This window comes from Diospyros lotus, chromosome 13 (assembly GCF_014633365.1).
Source record: "Diospyros lotus cultivar Yz01 chromosome 13, ASM1463336v1, whole genome shotgun sequence".
NCBI classification, from domain to species: Eukaryota; Viridiplantae; Streptophyta; class Magnoliopsida; order Ericales; family Ebenaceae; genus Diospyros; species Diospyros lotus.
In genome coordinates this window covers 34,965,458-34,988,437 of record NC_068350.1, presented here as the reverse complement: position 1 = coordinate 34,988,437, position 22,980 = coordinate 34,965,458, and the positions used below count along the sequence as shown (strand labels likewise).

Sequence of the window (22,980 nt, the reverse complement as noted above, 5' to 3'; positions counted from 1 at the left end):
TTTTTTTGAATAAAGGTCTTTCTATTTATAGAGAAATTTGGAATTTGATAATAAGTATCCATAATATTTCAAGATCGATTAAGATTTGGACTTCTTATGGATAAGACTTATCCATTACGAGTTTTTTAAATGGACTTTTAGCATTATGTTCATGTATTAGTTGGGACTTCTTCGCGAGAGGGGAAAGTCTCTAAGACCTCTTAGTCTCCTAGAGCCTTGCTTGTTGGCTTTCTTTCCAAGATTATCATAAATCTTTTGGGAGATTTCAGTCTAACAAAACTATTAACAGTCTTGCAAAACTATTGATAGTTTTCAAGACAGTCTCCTAAAAATCATTAGGAACTACAAACAGTTTTCGGGAGACTATCAACAATCTCTAGGAGGTTGAGCAATTCTTGGGCTTTCTAGTGTCTTCCGCTTTACAGGCTTTAGCCTTTATCTTTTTTGGGCCTTCACTCTTACGGGCCTTGACTTATGACAAATCAATTACTTCTTATTCTTTAATTTGAGTTTTTCGGAGGGAAAAGTAAACTATGTACTCCTGATCATCTAGAAAAAAAAATACTAGTTTTGACAAGGAGTATACACGAAATCCGAACAGCAAGGTAAAGGTTAATGAAGTTGGAATCATGATGATTAGCGAGGGCTCTAAGAATGAAAGTAAGCATATGCTTGAGGAAGATGACCTATTGGACGAGGAGCTTAACTTCTGTGACATTCCAGCACTATCGACTGGTGTTTTCAGAAGAAGCGATCTAGAAGAGCCGTCTTCATCCTTGATGGTTGGTCGGGATTCCAGATCTTCACCGCCAGGTGCTTCGTCACCAGTATGAGCGTCGTCTCGAGTAGTAGACGAGGTTGGCATGCAGATCTTACATGGTGGGGTGGATTAGTCTGATGGAAAGAATTTTAATGGCAGTGACAATGGGAACGAGACCGTGGAGGACATGAACCAGAAGGAAGCTTGGACTCCCCCTCTTCATTCAGGGACTCAGAACCCCAACGATAGTCCAATTGGGAGTCTAGAAAGGCATAAGGCAGTGGTGCCGACGGTGGCAGATGCTTATTTAGAAAGGCACCAAGTAGTGGCGCTGACGGTGGCAGAAGCTTCTTGTCGGTTTGAGCAAAACGATGATGTGAAGGATGTCGAACTTGGCGAGGCAGAACCTGTTGACTTGGGCAACCAAGGAAACACTTACCATTTCCAGCATAAGCCCATGCTTCAAAGTTCTGAGTAGCCGCTTCATGATCGGCGGATTTCCAAAATCTTCATGTGATGGTAGGGAGAAAGAGGCCATTGGAGGCTGAAACAGGTGGACTGAGTTCTGAAGGTGATAGGCTTCACCTGCGTGTGGGCTCTGGTCTTGATTTAGGTGGGTGGGCTCCAGAATATGGCCCGCATCAATTAAATGGTAAAGCTTGGTTAGCCCAGCACGTTAATGAGCCAAAGCAGCAAGCCCATGGGTCTTTTATTAGTAAATAATAGCCATCATTTTTTAATAAGCCCAGGCCCACTCATTTGGTTGCATCAATACAGCCCAATAAAATCATGAGAGGCTATAATCAAAGATCGGGCTCACCATGCTCCCACGTGCCTTGATTATTTCCCACCTCCAAGTACGCTTTTAGATATTCTTCTTGTTCAGTTACCATAATTAAAGAATGCTTTGAATTTTGGAAGAATACTCTTGTAGGATATTTTATAGAAAAGAAGCTTCATTTTTCGGTCATTCAAAATATTGTAAAAAAAATGTGGCAACGCCATGGTCTCATTGAAGTACTCTTTAATAATTGTGATTTTTTCTTTTTTTCGCTTTGATTCTTTAGAAAACATGCTTAAATTAATTATGCGGGTCCTTATCACTTTGCGGGTCATCCTGTCGTTTTAAAATGTTGGGAGCCGAGCATGAATATCTCTAGATAGTCCCACACATTAGTTTTGATATGGATTAAAATCCATAATCCTCCTCTTGAAGGATGGTCTCTTAAAGGTATTTCTGTTATTGCTAGTTCTATAGGTTGACCCTTATATGCTGATCTTATGACCAAGGAAAGAATTGGGGTTTGCTAGAGTGTGTGTCGAGGTGAGTGTCAATTCCAGCTTCCATAAATTTATTGATGTTCAACAACGTAGGGATGATCTCACAGTTGAACCTAGGATATCTTGTCTACCTATTGAATATCAATGGATGCCATCTGTGTGTTCCCACTATAAGGTTTTTGGTCACCCTATTTCTCGATGTTTGAATCAGCCTCAGCTAAAAGGGAGTGAAGCTAGAGTTGTGTATTTAAAGAAGAATGATCAGAATCCCAAAAACATTGAAAATACCTAGAATGTACGTTAAGGTGAAGGTTTTATTATGGTTCGTGGAAAGAAAGGAAAAGCCAATGAAAGAAAGGATAAGGCTATTGTTAGGGAGGAAGAGGTAGGGTCATCTTCTAGACCCTTTGAACCTGATTACTCCTCTATGAATACGGTAGATTGCCTTAAGTATCATGTTAGAATGGGAGGTATTATGGCACACACCAAGAGAGAGGTGAATTGGATATTTTAAAACTCTTGATAGAACTTGAAAACTTTTTGACCCAATTGAGGTTTTAGTGATTTAAAACATAGAACATATGAAATGACAAATGTAAAGCAACAAGAATAAATGACACAAAAGATTTATAGTGGTTCGGCTTAAACCAAGCCTAATCTACTACCTTAGCTCCTACTAAGGATTTTGAACCAATTCACTAAAACCTCATACTTACACAAGTAGGCCCTCTAGCTACACAAGTTAGGAAATACAAGAAGTGTACAATTGGAGAGGATCTAAGAGATGAATCTCTTAGTTACAATGTCTCTCAAAAATGATACAAGGCTTGAATGAAATAATACAAGTTAAAATCAAAGTCTTGAAGAGAGAAAATTAAAGCACAAACAATATAAATACAAATGTGTATACGATGTAAGCTCAACTCATTTCTTTTTCATCCATTAGTCTTCTCTTGATCATCCACGACTTGTATTTATAAGCTTCCCAAGAGATTGAAGAGAAATGTAGCTGTTTGTGACCGTTGAAGTTTGAAAAACTAGCCGTTGAAAACTTTCTGCAAAAGATATAGTCGACAGAAGAAAATGCATAGTCAACTATTTCATCAAATAAAGCTGAGCATAGTCGACAGACAGAAAATAATAGTCGACTATTTCTAATACAAAAATCCCATAGTCGACAGATACATAAACATAGTCGACAAATGTAAAAATATGAAGAGGATTTTAAATTCTAAGAACAAAAATAGTCGACAGATGCAAAAATAGTCGACAGAAACCTTAAATAGTCGACAGATCAAACCAATATAGTCGACTATTTTCAGACATAGTCGACAGCACTAAACCACATAGTCGACTATCCACAAACATAGTCAACAGAACATAAACACATTGTCGACTGTTCTTTTTATAAAAATTGAAACGATAAATGATAGCATGAAAAAAAATATTTTGAATCATAAAATTCTTTAACATTGAAATCTCATAACTTTATTTCATCATCAAAATACAATTGTTTTTCATCATCAAAATTATATCAAATGCAAAACATCATATCATACTGTAACGATTCCTTATGACCCTAAGGATATAGATGATCAAATAAAGAAAAATAATAAATATTGTGTTTTAGCTGGCTGCACTCTCACCTTACAATTAAAACACAAAACAAAACACAATAAAAATTTTATATATTTTTTTTCTTTATTTAGGTGAGAGGTTTATACTCGTCAGTGTACGAGTACAGTTGTAGTGCAAATTTAAATTTATATTTTCTAGATGAGTCCAGGTCGTTCACTGAGAGATTTATTTATGGCAAAATAAAAATAATGTCACATACACGCACACGCATTTAGATAGATTGATAACAAGATTTTTTTATGATTTTTTTTAATAACAGATACTAGAAAATAAAGCAAGGTAAAAGTTGAAATAAATGCTTAATGTGATGATATTAAATTGGATAGTACTTGAGTTAAGACAATTTTAGCACCAACCCGTTGATTCCCAAATTTTAACACACAATGTTAGTAATATTAATTTAATTTCAGATATGAGGGTTTATTACTAAGTGCAATTAGAGATGATGATAGTTCTAGTTTAAGCAATCCTCATACATGATATGTGGGATTCTAATTTAAGCAACTACCATAAATCCAATTACAATTAATATACAAAATAACTAAATTAATCATCCGGGTTTGGGTATGATAGCGTTTCCAGTTCTAATAACTCCCATGCGTGACATGAAAGCTCTAAGTTAGGCTTACGCTCCAATCTAAACCTAGTAATTTCCTAATAATTAAAACTCACTCATACTGAAATTTAAATTAATGTTACTCATTTAAAGCGCAGCTTTCTTTGGAAATCATTAGCGTTGGACACTGTTCTTGCCTTAACCCAAGATTAGATTTAGCTACTCATTTCCATTTAAAAGTTAATTGACAAGAATTTAAATAACAAGAATTAAATAGTAGAAACTAACCGGCCATTTAGGCAGTGGATAATTAAAAGACAAGAATTAAAATTACATAAATTTAAAGGCAAAAATTAACCGGCCATTTAGGCGGTGGATAATAAAGTAACAATAAATGACATAAGAATTTAAAAGAAGAAAGAAAGGAAGTAAGATTATAAGAGAAAACAAGAGAGAGAATAAGAGCAATTCTCTAAGAGAAACTCTAAGAACAAAACTAAACTTTGATTAAAGTAAATAATAACTTTTTAACAAATGCATCCAAGTGAGCTATTTATAGCCCACAAGATGCAATACAAACTACACAATTATTCAACTAAACATAATTATATCTAATGGGCACTCACAAAACATTCACCTAACTAATGGAAGAAAATTAGGTAAAAGACAAAAAATACAAAAGACTTTAGGTGGTGGAATACTCATAAGAATACAAAAGACTTTAGGTGGTAAATCACTCATAAAAAAAATACAAAACAAAGAAAAGTCTTCTACAAATTGGGCTTTGTTGGGCTTTTGATTGGTCTTGGGCCTTTGGTTGGTTTTGGGCCTTTCTTATGTTGGATTTTATTTGATAGTTGGGCCAAATGCACTTGAAACATCCTCTAGACTCCATAGTTGGTCCATGAATTTGAACAACAATAATGGGTAATCCAACGTCTTCGATTTATGCCCCTTAATTAATTGTAGAAGTCAACTTCCTTGCTTCATCTTGTAATAATATGTAATGCAAATAATTATTTATTTTAAGCATAATTATAAATCCAAAATGGGGATATAATTCATTAAAATTTAGGAAATATTAACCCCTTAGCATTAGCTGAAAATGATAAGGACGTCCCTTCCCCCACAGAATCTCAGGGAGATGCTATTGAGAGGGACGACTCGAGGGACTCTAGTGTTAGAGAGGTTCAGGGTGACGACGACTCGGAGTCTGATAGGGTGACGAGTTCAAGCTCACAGGGAGTGGACCGAGAACAGGAGCTCAAGTAAAAAGGGAAAGGAAGAAGAACAGAGAGCGGGGTAGGAAGCATGCATCAAGGGTCCAAGAGCCCGAACCCAACCCTTTAAGAGTGTTAAGATACAGATTAATGCATGGAATGTGAGGGGTCTGAATCTATCCCCCAAGCAGTGGGAGGTTCGTTCTCTTATCTCTCAATATAAGTTGTCTTTAGCTTCCATCTTAGAGTCTAGGGTGCGGCCGTGCGGGAAAGGCAAGTTGGGGAAATCTCTTGAGCTATTATGCCCACCTAAAAATGGATTTTCAATTATGACATGAATAATGGAGGTTGGATTTGGATTGGTTATGATCTGTCAACCATTAATTTAGTTGTTTTGAGTAGGTCAGACCAGTTCATTCACGTCAGGGTGACTGGTCCTGATATTATCACCCCATTCTCCCTGTCTTATATTTATGCTCGGAATGAAGAGGTGGACCAAGCTCACTTATGGAACTCTTTAAGAGATGTGGGGTTGTCGGTGGTTAACGACCTTTGGATCCTCTTTTGTGATTTTAACGTCTGTCGTAATAGTTCTGAGATGAGAGGCGAAAACATCTCTCTGTCTTTGGGTATGCGTAGATTTAATGAGTTTCTTTTCTCAGTTTCACTTCAGGATCTGGCCTTTAGTGGTCCAAAGCTGACGTGGAACAATAAAAGATTTGGTGTGGAGTGCATTTTTTGAAAGTTGGACAGAGTCCTAGTGAATGATGGGTGGTTTGCTAGTTACCCAGAAAGCGAGGCTCTTTTCCTTCATAAGACTGTCGCAAAATTCATTAAAAAATTAAATTTAGCAGTGGTTTTCGAAAATCGTCGTTAAATTAAAAAAAAAAAAATTTTAAATTAAAATTAAATTAATATTTGCGACAGTTTTCAAAAACAGCCGCAAAATTAATTAAAAAATTAAATTTAGCGACGGTTTAAAATCACCGCTAAATTAAAAAAATAATTTAAAATTAAAATTAAATTAACATTTGCAGCAGTTTACAAAAATCGCTGCAAAATTTATTAAAAAATTAAATTTAGCGACGATTTTCTAAAACCACCGCTAAATTCAAAATTAAAATTAAATTAACATTTGCGACGATTTTTGAAAACCGTCGCAAAATTCATTAAAAAATTAAATTTAGAGGCAATTTTTGAAAAATTGGCACTAAATTAAAAAAAATTCAAAACTAAAATTAAATTAACATTTGTGCCGCCACAAAATTCATTAAAAAAATTAAATTTTGCTTAAGAAAATAATTAAAAATTAAATTAATAAACATAAAAATAAAATCTTAAAAATAAATTTAAAATTGCATTTAAATTAATAGCAAAATTCATTAAAAAATTAATTTTAAAAAATAAAAATAAATTTAACAAAATTTTAATATATAAAATTTTAATAATTTTTAAAAAATATATAAAATCTTCTTTTTTATTTTAATCAATTAATTTATTTAATTTAACTCAATTAATTTATTTTTAATTTATTTCATTATTCTTTTAAAAAATAATCAACCAATAAATGTTTTTAATATATATTAAAAAATATAAAATATAATTCTGAAAATTAGTTGTTAGATTAGTATATAATATATATATGTGCATATATGTCAAGGGGTGCTTCGTAGATCAGGCGATTCGTGCGTGCGCGTGCATTGGAGGTCCAGGCGCTGGGATTTAATTTTCAGCATTGCCACGTGGCGCGCGCTTGGCTGGGCGGGCCGGGCTGGCTGGCTGGCGCTGGCAATTAAAAAATTAAAATTTTAATTTTAACAGCGGTTTTGAAATCGCAGCTAAAATTAAAAATTTAATTTTTTTATTAATTTTTGCGACAGTTTTGAAACTGCCGCTAAAATTAAAATTTTAATTTTTTTTATTAATTTTTGCGGCAGTTTTGAAACCACCGCTAAAATTAAAAATTTAATTTTTTTTAAATTTTTTGTGGCAATTTCAAAACCACCGTTAAAGATTATAGAAACCGCCGCTAAATCACTTATTTTGCGGCAGTTTTTTAAACCGCCGCAAAAAATATAATTAGCAGTGGTTATTCTGGCGGTTGCTAAACATCGCTGCTAAACGCTTCGCGACGGCTAACTTAGCGGCAGTTTTTAACTGTCGCTAAATGCCGATTTTTTTTGTAAAGCCTTCAGTTAGCTCAGTCTGTTCTTTCCACTATCGGTGTACTGGGCCTCTATGTTTATTTTGTCGAACTGGGTGGTCCATGAGATTGAGAAATCAAATCGTAATTTCTTATGGAGTGGTGATGACGCTAACCCCCATAAAGCAAAAGTGGCTTGGCGGGAAATTTGTTACCCCAAGGTGCAAGGGTTTGGGTTTCTAACTGCCAAGCTTATTTGGCGCTTGCTCTCAGGTAATGGGGAGTCATTCTAGGTGAAGTGGGTGCATACCTATCGAGTTAAGGGGGGTGTGCTTCTGGCTCCTTAAAGTGTTATACGCTTGTCCACGGTATTGGAGGAAGTTGCTCTCCCTCAAGGGAGTTGTGCGATCTAGAGTAGGGTGGAAAATTGGGGATGGTCGTAGCTGTTAGACCGAGGGTGCTATGGCACACACCAAGAAGGGGGGGTGAATTGGCTATTTAAAAAAAAAAACCTTGATAGAAAATCTTGAAATCCTTTTGATTGAAAATAAAAATTCAATGCAAGTGAGGATAATGAAATGCTAGCAATGATAAACAAATCAAATAACACAAGCAATAAAAGAACACAAAGGATTTATAGTGGTTCGGCTTAATCCAAACCTAATCCACTACCTTAGCTCCTCACTAAGGATTTTCAAAACAATCCACTATCAACCCCCTACTCAACCCAAGTAGGTCCTCTAGTTCTCGACTAGGAAATTTACAAACCTCCCAATTAAATGGGCCATCTAGCTACACAAGCTATGAAATACAAGAAATGTATAATTAGAGAGAATCTAAGAGAAGAATTTGTTAGTTACAATGTCTCTCAAGATTAAACAAGGTTTAAATGAATGTATACAGATTTATATCAAAGCCTTGAAAAGAGAAAAATACAACAGTGAAAGCACAAATTTTATAAGCTCAAGTAAAAATAATTTGAACTCTTTAGATCAACTCGTTCCCATCCATTAGCTAATTCTTGATCATCCATGAGTTGTATATATAGGCATCCCAAAAGATTGAAGAGAAATGTAGCCATTTGTGACCGTTGGGATTTGAAAAACTAACCATTATATGTTTTTGTGAAACACATAGTCGACAGATCAAATAGGTTAGTCGACTATTTCTTCAAATAAAACTAAGGCATAGTCGACAGACAAGAAAGTATAGTCGACTATTTCTTCAAATAAAACTAAGGCATAGTCGACAGACAAGAAAGTATAGTCGACTATTTTATAACAAAAACTACCCATAATCGACAAACCATTCTCATAGTCGACAGATGAAAAATTATGAAGAGAATTTCAAATATTATGCACAAACATAGTCGACAGAATAAATAGTATAGTCGACTATCCTTACACAATAATCGACAGAATGAAATATAGTCGACATAGGCCATATATAGTCGATAGATTAAACAAGCATAATCGACTATCCTAGGGCATAGTCGACAACACAGAACCACATAGTCGACTATCCATTATGAAAAATTGAAAACTCAACTAATAACATGTAGAAGCACACTTGATTGATACAAAACATCACCACATATTTACATTTCTTTAGTTTAAGTAAATGTCCTCATTTTGTTTAATTTATATTTTACCTTCAATTTACTTTAATACATAAATGTAAATAAGAAAGTACCCCCCATTTGGATTCAAAAAAAATATCTAAAAAATCAAAATCCATAAGAATAAAAAAGTAGAATTTGGGTTTTAGTAGGAACTTAGGATTTTGTGATTTTACCACCTCTAAGATATACACTTTCTATTTCTTGAAAAATTCGTTAAAAATCATTTTATCACTAATGAATGTTAGCTATTGAATTACCAGGAGTTAGTTTTCTAAAAAGAAAATATTTTCATATATGTCTCCTTATAAGGTACTAACCTTTCAAACTTAGAAAAATATGACTTTGAAATCTCGATACTTGAACTTTATTTGGTTTTCATTCTCACAAAGTAATACTTGATTTTGAAATTGATTTATATTGAAAACCACAACCTTGATTCATGACTTAGGGATTAGATAAAACATTGTTTTTCATCATCAAAACTAAGTATACAAAAGTAAAACAACATTTTTCCCCTTTTTGAGGATGACAAAACTTAAAATCAATTTCAACAAATCTTTCCCCATTTTTTTGTCATAAATCAAAAAGGTAAGGCTTTTAAAAAAAAGACTCCTCCTAAAACCAAAAGATAATCTCTCTCCCCCTTTTTAACTCTCCCCCAATGATAGTTTGAAAAACTTCATTTTTAAATAAAAACATTTCAAATTATTTCACAAATCTCAAGACTTTTTCAATGTTTCTTTTTTAAAAAAAAAAAAACTAGAGATAGCTCCCTTTTAAGATGGCATAATTAACATCATAGAAGATTTTTGAGCACATACCATATATAGAAATCTTATTCATGAGATTCCAAAATTGAAAAAATTTCATACCATATTGCATACTCATGATCATATTAGAGTCGATCTATATCTTTTCAATTAATCACTCATATTTAAACAATCAAAGCACTAGATCAATTGCATAGCTATTCATCATATAAGAGGCATATACATTAAATGATCAATATAAAAGTGAAATATATTATTTCAAGCAAATAGAAAGACTTTCTTTGAAAAACTCCCCCTTAAACTTACATGGGAGATTTTAGCCATAGAGACATTTTTCATATAAAAAATAGTAATTGTCTCAATTCAAAAGATTTTCACAAAAATAAAATATGACAATGATCATAAATTTGAGGAATGAACCACAAATATATATATATATATATTCAAAGAATAAGTGGTCATCCAAAAACATAAATCTAAACAAGTTATGATAGATTTAATGTAAAAGACATTAAAGATAGGCTTTAAGAACATACGTTCAATTTTTGATAATCATAGCCATACTTGTAATCATAAAACAATAATAAAATATTTCATTTTTAATTTACAGTACCCAAAAATATGACATCCAATATATTTAATGCCTTTATAAGAGATCAAGCCATAGGTACCATATCCTAAACTTAGGATTATAACATAGGATCATTTTATATAGAGATCTATAATAACCAAGATGATCATTTAATTTTTAAAGACAAAGCATGTATTAGAATAATTTCTTACTCAAGCAATACACAAGAGTAAATACTAATTAGCCCAATAAGTATACATGCATGTCTTATTATAGCCAAAATGCAAAAACAAGTTTGGCTTTTGACAATTTAGATCATAAATCACAAGATTTTTGTATATTTTCAAGGGATATAAGATTTTGCATATCACACACAATTTAAAGATGAATCATTAAGAAGTTTGGAAGGATGGATTGAAATTCTATGAGCATTTCCCAGTTAATCTACTTTGGAACCAATGATTGAGATAAAAAGCATGCCATATGGAAGACATCTTTTGTTTGAAGTGAATGCTCCAATCATTTAAAAAAAATAGAATTGTAAACAATATCTCCTTCTATAGATAGAAAACAATTAAAGATGTTAAGGGCATTTCAATATAAAGATCTAATGGCATCTTCATAAATGATTCTATAGAGTGTCAGAAAGTGTTTCCAACCAATATTTTCTAGATTAATTGTATATGGAAAATCTATAAAATCTAAGAAAATTATATGTAAGAGCTCTTCCTAATAAATGTTTTACAGTACATCAAGATGCAATCATCCCTAGTTCACTTATCTTAGGATTGGATTGTAATCTAGCATATAAGTATATAATAAACATGATATTCATCCTACTAGCTATCAAATATAGCAATGGTCCAATCATATTTCTATATAGCTTATTTTCCACCATTTGGCATATCCCATATTTGTTTAGGGTTGATGTACTATTCTTTTGAGAGGCAACTTTTCAAAAATGTTAAATTTCTTAAGAAGATGTAATTTTTTTGCTTAGACATAAGGATCCCTTCATCTTCTTTATCCTATACTTATCTCAAGTTCCATTTGCATTAGATTGGCAACTTTGATTCCATAGGGATTTATAGATGTTACATAAATCACTTGTAGATTCATAAGATATCCTTGTTATGAGGTTTAGAGACAATGATATATCTTTTTGACCTCTTTTAAATTTTTCCTCCAATCTAAACTTGCTAAGACTTTCATACCATGACTTAGGGGCTTGTTTTAAATCACATACTTCTTTTATAAATTTGAACATATGACCCTTTCATTGAGAATTCTCAAAAACAAGAGTTTGGTCCACATATCCATTCAAAAGACACTTTTAACATTCATTTGAAGTAGCTTAAGGTTCTTGTGGCATGCAAATGCCAACAAAATTCATAAGACTTCCAATCTTACTGTAGGGGCATAGATTTCATTATAGACAATCCATTTTTCTTGACTGCACCCTTGATATATTAATCTAGCTTTGTTTTTAACAACCATTCCACTATCATCTATTTTGTTCCTAAACACCCATTTGATTACTATGGTTGGGTGATCCTTAGGTCTTGAAACCAATTGCCACATTTTATTTATTTCAAATTGATTTAGCTCTTCATGGCAATGATCCAATTTTCATCATTCAAGACTTCCTTAATGCTTTTTGACTCTATTTGAGATATAAAGCAGCACATTGACATTGATTCTAAATAGATAATCTAGTCCTTATTTCTTTAGAATGATCTTCAATGGTCGTAGCATGTTCCTTTGGCATGATCAATGGCACTCTTTGGATATGCTTATTAATCGTTTCTCTCGCCAATTGGCTCGGTAGTTAGGCATCCATACCTTGGCCAAGGTCTCCGATTTCATTGAGAATAACTCTTGGAATTATCCTGACCTTTTCCCCTGTCCGGCTTACGATCTTATTAGGAATCACCTTCTTAGCCTTCCTTGCGTTCAACGCCGAGATAAGAATTTTTTGCTCCCAGCTACGAACAGTGTTTTTTTGGTTAGGGTTGCACTTAAGGATTTCCAGGAACAGCGTTCCCAGGTTCATTGGCATAGGCTCGTGTGGTCGTCGGAGTGTATTCCAGCTCATTCTTTTATTTTATGGTTAGCGATTCGGGAGTGTCTTTCTATACTTGATCGTATTAACCTTTTTCTGTCTTTTCCAAATAGATGTTTCCTTTGTAGGATGAATGCGGAGGGACAACACATTAAGCTAAAAATATTCACAACACAAGTGTTGTTTGTGAAAGTTGGTTAAAATTAACTTTCCAATCACATTTACTTGGTTACATAAAAATCTTTAGAAGATAAAATATATTTTAAAGCACATGGCTTTGACAATAAGTTGAAAACAATATATGATTCTCAACTAAAAATGTCGACGTTCAGAATTAACCGACCATGATTCGTAGGCCCGCAATGAGAAAATGAGCCTAAATGCAATAAGGAGAAATAAAATAGAACGTACACAGGAAGTTTTTTACGTGGTTTGACCAGAATAATGCCTACTCTACGACTGCTCTCTGGGTATTTCGGCAAAGCAACAATATATTATTCTTCTTGTTCCTTTTGTATAATGGTTTTCAACCCCTATTTATAGTAAGTGGTGTTTACAATTGCGTAAAATCCAAAAGTGGAAGAATGATATTGTTGTTGTACTTTTTGTATATTAGTTTTGATGATGAAAAACATATATTGGCTTAATCCCTATATCATGAGTCAAGGCTATCGTTTTCAACATATATCAATTTCAATATCAAGTATTATTTTGTTTAAATGAAAACCAAATTAAGTTCATTCTTATACATATGGAGATTTGCAAAAATAAGTATTAAGATTTAAAAGAATCTCCTAAAGTGATTTTCAAAATTAGACTTGAAATCATTGGTCTAAATATTCTAAGGCAAAAGACTAACTAGAACATGTTTTTGAAAATGTGTTCGTTTTGAAAAACTATCTCCCAGTATTTTGATGTCTAACATTCATTGGTGATAAAACGATTTTTAATGCTTTTTCATTAAATAGAAAATATATATTTTAGAGGTAGTAAAATCGTAAAATCCTAAGTTTGTACTAAACCCAAATTCTACTTTCTTATTCTTATGGATTTTGATTTTTTTGATATTTTTATTGAATTCAAATGGGAGGTAATTTCTTATTTACATTTTTGTATTAAAGTAAATGTCCTCATTTTCTATAATCTATATTTACTTAAACTAAAAAAATATAAATATGTTGTAATGTATTGGATTGATGTTGCTCTTCATTGGTTGACTAACAGTATGCTCATTTATTTTCAAAGCTTGTCTTGGTCGACTAAGTTATAGGCTTTGTTGACTAACAGTATGCTTGTTTTAGTCTTGGTTGACTAACAGTGTGCTTGTTTTTGTCTTGGTCGACTAATCTTAAGCCTTAGTCGACTAACAGTGCATTTGTTATGTCTTGGTCGACTAAGTGTCATGCCTTATTTTATCTTGGTCGACTAAATATTTTATTGCTTTTATGACTTGGTCAATTAATCTATTTTCTCTGTCGACTAAGTTTGTTATTTTGCTTGATTCTATCGACTAACCATTTTCATCTGTCAACTAAAATTCTTTCGTAGAAAGCACAATGGCTAGTTTTTCAAATCCCAACAATCACAAACGGCTAGTTTCCTCTTTAATATTTTAAGATGCCTATATATATAACTCAAGGATGATCAAGAAGAGGTTAATGGATGGGAATGAAGTGAAGTGAGCTTAAGAATTATTTCATACTTCTCGATTTGCATTTGTGCTTCAATTTTTCTCTCAAAAGGCTTTGTACTAAATTTGTTTCATTTGATTCAAGCCTTATATCTTTATTGAGAGTCATTGTAACTAAGAGTGTATACTCTTAGAAACTCTCTTTTGTATCTTTCTTATTTTTCCTAACTTGTATTGCTAGAGGATTTGCTTAAAAGTAAGAGGTTGTTTTTTCCTAACTTGTATTGCTAGAGGGCTTGTTTGAAAGCAAGAGGTTGTATTTCCTAACTTGGTGCTAGAGGGCCTATCCAAAGTGATATGAGGTTTTAGTGGATTGTTTGCAAAATCCTTAGTGAGGAACTAAGGTAATGGATTAGGTTTGAGTTAAGCTGAACCACTATAAATCCTTGTGTCCATCTCTTACTTGTGCTATTTGTTTATTTATCTTTCCAAACAATTTCATTATTCCTCACTTAGTTCACATATTTATTTTTGCAAACTTATATTTGTCATTTTATATGCTTTATGTTTTTAAATCACTAAAACCTCAATTTGTATCAAAAAGTTTTTCAAATTCAATTAAGTTTTTTTTTTTTTTAAATTACCCAATTCACTCCCATTTTGGTGTATGCCATAGCATTTCAAACCTAACAGATATCATGGAGACAAGATATCCTTATCAATTCCATAAAATCTGGAGCGGGTTTCGCAATACCAGGGATCTAGTTTGCTTTAGATAAAGTAGGTGGGTCATTGCCACTAGTTATTCAGTAGCAATGTTGTTGTGCGAACTGAATAGTTAGACCAGCAAGCTAAAAGCATCGCTGAGAGCTCGCTTGGTTCCGCGATTTGAGCTCGGGTCTCAGCAATGTGTGATCTTGTTCTGACGAGCTCAGCTTTGGGCTTATTGGGCTTCTGGCGATTGGGCCGATCTGCTGGGTCGTGTCTAGCCCATAAGAAGCGGTGCGAGAAATACCCATAACAATAAATATTTCCTTCTTGATCAAAGAAAGATTATTCTACCAAGCACTCAAAATGACATACTCCATAGAAATACAATTTGCTCAAATATCTATTCATTCATATTATTAAATACTTCACACACATAAAACATTCATAAGTCAAGTGACTCACTTTTACTTGACTGAAATAAAACACATAAAACATTACAAATATGTTGAACACACTATATATTATTCAACATCAAAACAAGAATACATATAAGCTTAACAAAGCATATATGACTTTTATTCTATAAGCTCTAAGCCATTATATATACTATTAATACATACTTTGAGTAATTCTTTAAAAATAGAAATTTTAGAATTCTATTACTCAAATGCATTGAACCTAAACATGAGCAACACTAGGAAGTATTGCTTGAAAAATATACAATATTTAAATTCCCTCAAGCAACATACATTCAACTTAATAAGTTCTTTAAGAAATCCTTCTAAGATTTTGATAACTTTTGGGATTTATGCTCTGGAACTTTGGAACACTTGTCTAAGTATATATACATTTTTTTCAAGAGCAAAGATGATTAAAATTAAATAAAACACATTACTCCTAGATTTAAGAAATGCTTCCACATAATTTAAGTAATTAAGATATTTCTCAATCTTAAGCTTACTCTAAGTGTTATGAGGATATATGACATTTATCCATGACACTAGCTAATCCATTAGGATACTTAAGATATCTCTTGAGATCCTAAAGCAATCCATATAAAAAACTCATAAATAAGAGCAAGATTAACCACAAACAAAATATAGTAAGGTTATTATCACAACCTTAACATGAAGGATAAGGCAACATGATCAAAACTCAAATACCATCACTTAAGTATATAATCATTTACCCAAGAATTTTGATGTTTAATACTTAAACATCATATATGAAATACAAAACACATTACTTTTAAACATTAAGTAATACTATCACATAAAACACTTAACATATCATGAGCTTCACAAACCACTCATCCACTATCTTTAGGATGACCCCAAAGAGAGACACATTAAAAAATATATCAATAAAGCATATGACTAAAATAAATTTAGCACATATGAGAACATTAATAGATAAATCATACAAAAAGATAAACCTATCAAATTTCCTTGACCTTATATATTCTCAAGGAAAACCTCAACATATATTCTATCCATATATGCTTAAGATATCCTTAAAGTAATATATTAATGCAAAACATATTAATAAGCCTATGAGAACATAACATAAGAGAACACTAAAGTTTTGGTATAATGTAGTCATCATCAAAACATTTAAAACATAAAACTCAACATTTTTAAAGGAAAAAGAAATCCAACATCAATCCACTTGTCAAAATACTCCTAAACAAAATGGAATTGACGAACAAAAAAACAAGCATTTACTTGAAGTTGCTTGTGCTATTACGTTTTCAACAAATGTTCCAAAATTCTTATGGGGTTATTTTGATAGCATCTTGCTTGATTAATGGAATGCTTACTCGAATATTGAAATACACTACACCATATTGTATTGCTTTAAAAACTCCTTTCAAGAATCTAGAATACAGACGAGTCTCCCATTTAAGGTATTTAAATACATAGTTTTTGTACACATGCTTGCTAAATTCAACTACAAACTAGACCCTAGGGCAGAAAAATGTATTTTTACCAGATATGTACCAAATTAAAAAGGGTACAAATGCTACAATCCAAAAAAAATGCATGTTAGTATGGATGTGACCTTTATTGAAAATGAACCATTTTTTAAAAATTCTCTTTAGGGGGAGAAAGACAAAGAGAGGAAGATAATGTTTGGAATAGTGTGTCTCTACCCAACACAATTCTAGAACAAACTTCAACGAATTTGATTTTAGATAATGAAAAACAAGGTAATCCTAATCCAACTTTGCTGAGCATAATTGAAAAACGAGGTAATCCAAATCCAACTTTGCTGAGCATAATTGATTCACATTCAGGGGGAGAAACACTATAACAAAGTAATTTGAATTCTAAGCTTCAAGTTTATACTAGAAAAAAAAAATCATAGAAAAGAAAAGAACCTACCTATCACACTAGCATAAGGACAATCTAAATCTTAGAGTGATGGGCACAGGAATCTTCCAAGTAATTTCTCAATTCCAACGCTTGGATCTTCAATTTCTAATTCCACTCCTAATGAGCCTTTAGATCTTGATATCTCGATAGTCTTAAAAAAAGATATTCATTCTTGTACCAATTATCCCATTTCAAAATACTTATCTTATGAAAATCTATATAATAACTATAGAGCCTTTACCTCTAAGATCTCTCACTTGTTTGTTCCAAGAAGCATATAGGAAACTCTAGATGATCAGAATTGGAAATATGTAGTTTTAGAATATATGAATGCTCTAAGGAAAAATGGTACTTGGGAGATAGTTAACTTGCTTAGGGACAAGAAAATTGTGGGAATAAAATGGGTTTTTACTATAAAGTGCAATCTAGATGAGAGCATAAAAAAATACAAGGCAAGACTAGTGGCCAAGGGTTTTACACAAACTTATGAAATTGATTATCAAGAGATTTTTACCCCCATTGCAAAATTAAATTCAATCTGAGTCTTGCTTTCTCTAGTTTTGAATTTCAACTAGTCCCTACATTAGTTGGACATTAGAAATGCCTTCTTGAATGGAGACTTAGATGAGGAAGTCTTTATGAGTTTACCTCCTGGATTTGAAGAGAGATTTTGCAGTGGGAAGGTATGTTGGTTAAGAAAGTCCTTATATGGCCTCAAACAATCACCCAGAGCATGGTTCAAATGCTTTGGAAAGGCTTTAAAAAGTCAAAGTTATTGCCAAAGTCAAGCGGACCATACCGTATTCTATGAGCATTCAAATGAAGGTAAAATTGCTATCTTAATTGGTTATGTGGACAATGTAATTTTGACTAATAATAATGAAGTTGAATTGGAAAAGTTGAAGAAAAAACTTGTTGGTGACTTTGAAATCAAGGATTTGGGTAGGTTAAAGTACTTTTAATAGAGTTCACTAGATCAAAACAAGGTATTTTTGTTTTTAATGCAAATACATCCTTGATTTACTTGGTGAGATAGATTTACTAGGTTACAAAGCAACCAAAACTCCAATTGAAGCCAATATCAATTTACAACCAACCAAGGCTAAAAAGGTGGTTAACAGGGAAAAATATCAATGCCTAGTTGGAAGGCTAATTTACTTGTCACTTATACGACCCAACATTTATTGTAACCGTATAATAATGGCATCGTAACTCAAGAGGGGGGGTGAATTGGGTGTTTGAGAAATTTAAAACTTTTTGGGAGGTTTTGAACAATAAGCACAATCAAAATAAATGCAAAAGAAACACAATAATATATAGTAGTTCGGCTAAATCAAACATAATCCACTTGGTATAAAAATTGATTGAACTTGAAGAAATCTGTGCTTAAAAATGAGTTTTTAAAACCAATGCTTGAAAGACGATTAAGAAATACTCGGCACAATAAATGAATCTAAGAATAAACGCAATAAAGGGATATAAGCGATTTATAGTAGTTCGACTTAAGTCAAGGCTAATCTACTCCATTAGCTCCTTACTAAGGATTTTTAAGCAATCTACTAAAAACCTCCTACCACACTCGGTAGGCCCTCTAGCAACCTTGCTAGGAATTCCAACCTCCTACTTTACAAGTAAGCCCTCTAGCACACAAGCTAGGAAATACAAATGTCTTACAAACAATGTAAGGCCTCTAGCTATATAAGCTAAGAAAACTAAAAATGATAAAAAAAAAAAAAAAGATCTAAGAGTAACACTCTTCGTTACAAGATCTCTCAAAGATAAATATAAGACTTGAACAAAATTATATAAATGATAATCAAAACCTTTAGAGAGAAAAATGAAAACAAATGAGTATATGAAAAAATGAGCACTTGAAAGCTTGTAATGAAGTCTCTTAACTTCTTGAATGAATCTCCATCCCTCTATTTATAGAGCTTCACAAGAGCTTTCAAAAGTATAGCCATTGGAGCTTGCAAAACTTGTCATTGGAAGTCTCTGCCAAAAAAATGGTCGATAGGTTAGTTCAAATTTACAACATCGGTTGACACTTGATGAAGAATGGTCAGCAGTTCATGATGTAGAGGCAATCGACAACAAACAACCGAGAGCTTGTATAAAAACAGTTGATATTATTAAAACAAATGGTTGACAGTTTGCCAAAGGCACAAATAAAAAAATATTGTAGCAAACGGTCAAAAGTCACTGTAGCAATGATCAAAAAAATTTGAAAAAATATTTTTATATAAAATTTTTGTGATCAAATAAAAAACATAATACTCCAAATTTCATTAAGAAATTTATCATAGGATTTTTGGCATTAAATTGCATGATGAAATTAATTTTTATTTTGGTGCTTAATAGAACATATAAAAGTAATTTGGATCACCAAATTAATAACCATTAACAAAATAATTTCATCATCAAAATATAATTTTTTTTCATCATCAAAACCATATCAAAGGCAAAACATTAACATCACATTTGTTGTGAACATGGTGAGCTAATTTATGTATTCGTCAGGTGTAGAGCACTTTGAAATTATGTATAGGATCTTGAGGTACTTGAAAGGGACTCCTAGAAGAATGATGTTGCTCAAAAAACACAGACATCTATAGATTGAAGTCTACACGGATGCTGATTAGGCTAGTAGTATTACAGATAGAAGATATACTTTGAGTTATTGTGCTTTGATCGAAAGAAATCTTGTTACTTAGTGAAGTAAAAAGCATAATATGGTAGTAAGAGGTAGTGCAGAAGTTGAGTTCAAGATAGTTGCTCATGGAATTTGTGAGGGTATGTGGATCAAAAGGTTGTTGGAAGAATTGAAAGTATTTGACTCCACTCATATGAAAATATATTGTGACAATAAAGTTGCAATCTCCATTGCCCACAACCTGGTTCTTCACAAAACACACACACACACACATTGAAGTAGACAAAAAAGCTTAGCAATAAGCTAATTTGTATACCCTACATCCCAACTAGCAATCAAATCAATAACGTGCTTACAAAGGATCTGCATAAAAGGCAATTCAACAAACTAATAAGCAAGCTAGCCATGGAAGATTCAACTATCAATATTACTGAATCCTTAACTGTCTTATTTTCTTTTATTTTTTGATACTAAATATAACTTAATCAACCTTTGTATTATAGAAAATAGAATATGCATAACTATATAAAGTTATTAGATTTCTTATTTCTCTTGTTTCCTTATCTACTTTTTGTATTCTTCATAAGAGACCACCTGTGTGTATTATAAAAAAGAGTCTTCTCATTTTTGTATAGTTTCTAAAACAATTTACATATTAACGAAGTGTTTCTTTACTTTCTTGGCAAATACTGAGTAAGTATGTAGCATCTTTTTTTTATGGCAATTAATGATGCCTTAGTGAACACTTTCCTTAATTGATCGAAGAAGGAGATAGAATTTTCTATTAAGCTATTGAACCATGTACGAGCATGACCTTTTAAAATTAAGGAGAAGGCTTGGCACATAATAGCGTTTTCCTAGCCATGCAACATCATTATAGACTCATAGTTTTGTATATAGTCAGAAGGGTCTCATTTTCTTGAGTAAGAGTTGATTTGAGACACTTTGAACTTGGGGAAAAGAGGTTTATCCATGATTTATATAAAGTGAAGGGAATTTTTCTTCTATGTGGGTCTTCCTCCACAATGATTAGTTTCCTCCATTCTAAGACTTGTTCAATTATTCTTCTCATATCTCTAGCTTCCCAAGTAATGAGATTATATTGAGGACCAAGTGTGATTCAAGCTACGATACTTTCGCCTTCATGGGATTTTTCCATAGGGGTTGGAACAATACCTTCTTTTTAAATGGGAGCTACCCGAGGCTACTTTGGTTGGTCTCACAAAGTAGTCTCCAGAAACTATCGACAATTTTCTAGAAACTGTCAACGGTTTATTGGAGGGATAATCTTCCGGAGCCCTATTTTACTTGAGGTTTTCAAGAGACATGCCTAGCCTTTTAGGAAGGTCTTTGGGAGACCTCTTTCTAAGGGAGTTCTTTGAATAGTTTATCGCTAAACTCTTCCAATAACTACTTCCCATAAAGATTCTCAGGCAATCTCCCAGAAAGGTTCTTGCCGGTGTGATGGCAATGCATAAGCTTATAGAATTGGAGGAAGCAGAGTATATGAAAGAGCATTCTAAAGGATGGTGGTCATATCCCAAAGAGCTTTAGTGCTTTCCTCATGACATTTTTTCAAGGCTTCATATCCGTTGAGAGAGACAGCTTGAAAATCTCCCTAGATCATGGATCAAGAAGGCTGTCAACATCAAGATCCTCTTTTCCGTGATGATCGTTAGGAACTTTCAACAGTCTCTCAGAAACTATTAACAATCTCTCATAAATTGTTAACAGTCTATAGAAGGTTGAACAATTCCTGGTTTTGTGGGGTTTTCTTTTTCATAAGCTTTAGACTTTGTCTTTTTAGGCATTCACTCTTACGGGACTTAACTTATGACACATCAATAAAGTATTATGAGGTCAAATTTAAAATAAGAATAAGCTGATGTAAATATTAAAAAAGATCAATGGGATGGTGGCCAACGGGCCTTGAGGAAGTTATCAGCTAAAGACTTGGACATTCTCTATAATATATATATATATATTAGAAAAATCCTATCTCTAAATAACAAATTATATATATACAATAATTAAAAAACTATTCAAGAATTTATAAGTAGATGGACTGTCTGGGCCTAATCTTGGCCCTCTTCTTAGGCCCAATCTCGGCCCAACCTTGGTCCTCTCTCTAGACCTAGTCTTGGCCTAGCGCCAGCTTGCCACGACATCATTGTGACTTCTACTGGGTATCCGCGCGACCGCCTCAGATCCTATCCTCATTAATGTCGGATCACATCCACATTAATGAGGTCCCGTCGCCACCATGTTACCACATGAAAATCTCCACCAATGCCAGATAGTCAGTCTCATCACCTGCAAACGCACGATGCATGTATGCAGGAGGACATTTCCTCCTCCTATATCAACCATCTTTTCTCAGAGCCAAGGTATGTTCTGATCTTTGACTTACTGATACATTGTCTCTCTTTACTCTCTTACTCACTCGACTATCGGAGTGCTTATAGGTGCTAGCCACCCCCGTATGGACCCGTCGTCGGAGCTCGTGCCTCGTCTCCGATCGTCCTCTTTTGGTTAGGAAGGAACAGTATAGATGTCAAATGGATTGAGGTAGGCAAGCTTGGTTCCAAAATTATTTGTGCCATGCCATGCTGTAACACTATATGAAGGGGCCATGTCTAACCACATTTCCCAAATTTGTGTTTTGAGTATGGTTATTACTTAATTGAGACAGATTGGAGAACCCATAGCCTCATCTTCTGGCCACCTTTGAGGGGAGAATTTTTCTTAATCTATACTCTTCTGAAAGTGTTTTTTTAATCATAACCAACTGATTGATTTTTCTTTAGAATCATCAATAATAAGAAAAATGAGATGGGCCATCAAACCATAGAAGGAGGTAGCAATCCCATTTTGACAAAGACACCCACACCTACTCCCTTTTAATTTAAGTTTAGATTATGTAATGGTGAATATATAATTAACTAATTAAGAGAAGTTTAAAGGTTAAAATATTCACAGAGAATACTAA

At 33.0% G+C, this 22,980-nt stretch overlaps 1 pseudogene; it reads right to left on the bottom strand.

Moving 5' to 3' along the window:
- Positions 1-2,698: 2,698 nt before the first annotated feature.
- Positions 2,699-22,980, bottom strand: part of LOC127788288 (putative SWI/SNF-related matrix-associated actin-dependent regulator of chromatin subfamily A member 3-like 1) — a 39,047-nt pseudogene continuing 18,765 nt past the window's right edge.